We start from the raw sequence: 4,341 nt of genomic DNA, 5'->3' as shown, positions 1-4,341 counted from the left end.
TGCAAATAGTATGAGCAACGCGAACAGACCTATTGTCATTACGAAATTAAAGAATAGGCATACAAGTGTAGTCGTGATCAAGACGAACTTCGTACGGTTCTGTGCAGACAGCCATTAGCAGTGATGCCATTTCCCCCTCATTTACGGCATTTCACGACATGTGGAGAGGATACGGCGGCAAGCGGCGGTCGAGTTGCAAGATTCGTGGGACAAACTCACGCATGCGCGCTAGTGCAGCGTGAGCCGCCAACAGTGACATGGGAGTGAAAGATCAGGTAATGGGAAACAAAAATATGGCGGCCAGGTCAGGCAATTTCGGGAGTGCGCACGCAGCTCAGAGGCTTAGCGCAGCTGCAAACATCTTTAAGAATCATCAGGATGGCCAGATTGGGCAATTTATCGCCAATTAGGCGATTTACAGATTGTCTCGACGACTAAATTTTTACCAATTGCGACCAGTCGCCGATTGTCGGCCTCTAATCATGAGCTATTTTGGGCTACTTATTGTATCGACTTTAACAGTTTTCATACATTTTACTATTAAATAATCTATACATATGTTCGCTTATCTTGTATTTTGTACAATATATTTTACAGTTATTTACTCGCGGGAATACGAATAACATTCATTTTAATTTTTACTATAGTTGCTTGATGTCATTTTCTGCGCTGCTGGGGCTAAGACAAATAAATATTTCGATTTCAACGAATTCAGAAATATCGTTTCATATTTGTATCAATAATAATTGATGTCTTAATCGATTAGCCTTAATCGATTAGCATATCTGCAAGATCATACTTAATCAATGCTATCAATGACTTGCCTATTAAACTATTAAAATATAACTTGGATTAATATCAAACATTAAATGGATCGTCAGATAAAGGATCTCAAGACTTCGAATTTAAATATATGTTATATGTATTTTCGATCGATATAAAATTAGTATAAAATTCTTCAAATAAATTATCTTCCACTTATTTACCTTACGCAAATATTTCTAACGGACTAGTAATATCTAAAGACCCGCGTTTAATCATTAATGATTATGATAATGGCATAATAATCAATTTATGTTTGATAAGCAATAGAATAGATTGCTTTTGCGAGAATGGTACATTCGTGTCTTAATCTTACTATTATTAATTTGATTCTTGACTAGAAATACATTTAACGTGTTTGAGTGAATCTCGTGCTTCGCCTTAAAATCTAATTCACAGCTAAGATTTTCTTATTACATAAGTTATTTATAAGAACAAGTATGATTTATTCCATTGTGCCAACAATTAATCGAGAATGTGAATGATATATACCGCAATTATTGTAACTTTCAAATTTGTGGTAAAGTATAAAATAATCTAATTTAGAAAGTTATAGTTTATTTAAACAAAAAACTTTAGTCGAGCTTCTTAAATCGTTTAAAGTGTACTTTATAATCTAACAATATTATCTTATATAATGTGTTGACCATTCATGTATTTTTTTGTTAGATAAATCTTGTTAATACTTGCGGAACTTGAGAAATCCTAAAAAATCTTATCAAAATTAAAATGATTCTTAATTTTCACCTCTCACACCCATGTTATCTGACGCTACTGACCTTACGTCACTTCAGGTCATTTCTTGATTGGAGTTAATTACGTATCCTGAATCATCACTAGAAAGATTGCCGGCTACTAGACTCACGCTGGCAACATGTACTCTTTCGGGCAGACTTCCTGGGACGTGTTTCCATGTCTTGATTAATAATTACAATTATTAAAATTATTGACTTGATTAATTAAGTCATTTCAAATTTGTTCTAGAGCTCAAGGCGCACGGACTGGGCTTAATGTGTATGTCCGACGCTGGGGTACAGCTCGCAGCGGTGACGGGAATCACTTCCGCTTATCCCACGTTGCATGGCCGGCCAACTCCGACCCCAGCATGATCTTACCCCAGCATAAACCTTTCATTTTTGAGCTCGATAGTTGGTACTTCATTTTATTATTTCTGGCTAATCTCGTTTTTAAGAAGTTGATTATTTCAATTGTTTGTGACGTTTATTCTTATAGATAGTTCTGCATTGATCCAAGAAGATATGTCCAAGTGTTTCGTCTACCTCATCACATGTTTGGCAGATCAAATTGATCCCTTCATGCGCTCTCTTGAGCCTTGCTCTTGTAAGATAGAACTATTTTTATTGAGATTTTATTGGCTCGAAAGTAATTCCAATTTTTAGAGAAATGCAACTTTTGAACTATCTTCAGCAGAACTTTAATGGCGTGGTCTATTTCACTGAATAGCTCGTGGTATAGCTATATCTCTTAAGACAATCCAGATTCGTAGCCTCCATTTAGTGCTTAAATCCAAAGGAAGGATATTCATCCTAGACAAGTTTGAGATGCCAAAGATCTTGAATAATGTACTGACTATCACAGGACTTGCTATTATCTACCGAATTTGACAAATATAATAAGTATTATGTTTGCCTTTACATTTGCGACAAGAGCTTAAAGTGCAGTTTTTTAGCTTGGTGTGAATTAGATCTTAAGACAGTTAAGACACAATGATCCTTTTTTACTAAGTCAATTCTCTTTTTTATTTAATTTGAGAAACGTTTCGCAATAATATAGTGAGTCTTCTTGCACTGAGAACAAGATAAATTAGAGATCGTGAGATTTGAAACAGGAGAAATCTTGACTTTGTAGCGGCCTTTGATGAATTAATTAATTGATTGACTAAAAGTTTACTAAAAATTGCTTCAAGTGCGTGGCAACGTTTTGAAAGAAAATCAATTAGTGATTTCAAAGTATGAATTTCCCTGTCAGGAATGCTCCCAGGTCTTCCTAGTGACTGGATCAAATTTTGATAAGCTGAATCATTCCAAGCATCTATGGATTTTTTCATAGCCTTAAGGCCACGTAAGTATTTTAAAATTGTTCAAACAATTCACGCAATTGAACATAATTTTTTTTCGTTAGTAGGGTTATTCGAATATATTGGGTCGTCCGGAAAGTTCGTGTCGATTAAAATTTAAATTTTAGTATACATTTATTAAATTAAAATTTTCTGCGTTTCAATTTTCCTTCAACATCGGCACGAACTTTCCGAACGACCCAAAATAGCTTTAATGTATTTTTGTAGTATCCAATGCTTATTATCGAATGGTTCTTTAACAGACCTTATAATTATCAGTAATAGTTTAGATTTTATTATTATAGTCGCCTTGTCCTTGAGGAAAGAACGTAAATAATAGAATTTCTCAATCGGATAAATTTTGATTGGCGTGTATTTTTCAAATCTGATAATCTTCGTAAGAACTTGAAAATATTAGAAGCTCGATTTTAGACAACTTAATATACGATTCTCTATTTGTGGATGTGCTCGTGTTTTGCATATCGCTAGGAGTTGTCAAAGAGATTCTAAGATTGATCAAAATATTCAAGAATTCACAGTGCAAAATTAAACTAAAATATTTTAATTCGAAGTTTGCTCTGTGTTGCTCATGTTGAGCACATATAGTTCATCTGTGTTTTCTGTTTGATGAATCTTGATTCCGAAGTATTTTTATCATCCGCGACTGTACGACGTCGAAAAGATTCCATAACTTCATTAGTTTTTATCTATGTTCAACAAATGTCATGTCGTGATCTACTATTTACATCGAAATTTTCAATGGCAATTTTTATGTCGCATTAAGGAAGTCTTTACGATAATGTTTATTCATTTAGTTTTAGCCTCTATTAAAGACATCGAAACCATACTTATAGAATTTGTGCTATCACTAACGAATTGAAAATTTTTATTGGTAGTATATTATTTTTGGTACAATAATATATTTTATTTTTTTGGTAATATATTTTAGTAATTGGTTTTTTAAACATGTATATATGAACGAAGTTTCGAAAAATGGAAAGAATCCAAGCAGAACAACAAGTCATGATAACATCAAAATGAATCGGAAATAATTGAAAAATGACATTAATGATTCTGAAGTCATTTTTGTATCATATATTTATATAATAACTCATTGTTCTGCCACAATATGGCTGCTCAAATAACGAGAACGAAATATAGCTATCTTACATATAATATAACGAAGGCTATGTTCCAAAATTGATTGCCTGTAATGAAAATCTATATACAGTGCACATAATGTAAATGTAGCATTTTTAGCGCTTTCAGTGCTAAATTTGGAACACAGCCGAAATGATCTTATTCAAATGATTGGTTGTGTTCAGCAAACTTTATTGAAAGTTTTTTTTTTCGTGTTGATTGGATTATATTTTTAGATCTAGAAGAATGATCCCATCTCAACAGACGGATTATAAAACGATTGCAAAACTGTTGTTTTGCTG

The 4,341-nt window shown here is 33.2% G+C and overlaps 1 pseudogene; it reads left to right on the top strand.

Annotated features, from left to right (window-relative positions):
• Nucleotides 1-257: 257 nt before the first annotated feature.
• LOC108684994 overlaps nucleotides 258-4,341 on the top strand; it is a 14,457-nt pseudogene continuing 10,373 nt past the window's right edge.

This window comes from Atta colombica, unplaced genomic scaffold, assembly GCF_001594045.1.
Source record: "Atta colombica isolate Treedump-2 unplaced genomic scaffold, Acol1.0 scaffold142, whole genome shotgun sequence".
NCBI classification, from domain to species: domain Eukaryota; kingdom Metazoa; phylum Arthropoda; class Insecta; order Hymenoptera; family Formicidae; genus Atta; species Atta colombica.
This window is presented reverse-complemented; position numbering and strand designations above follow the sequence as displayed.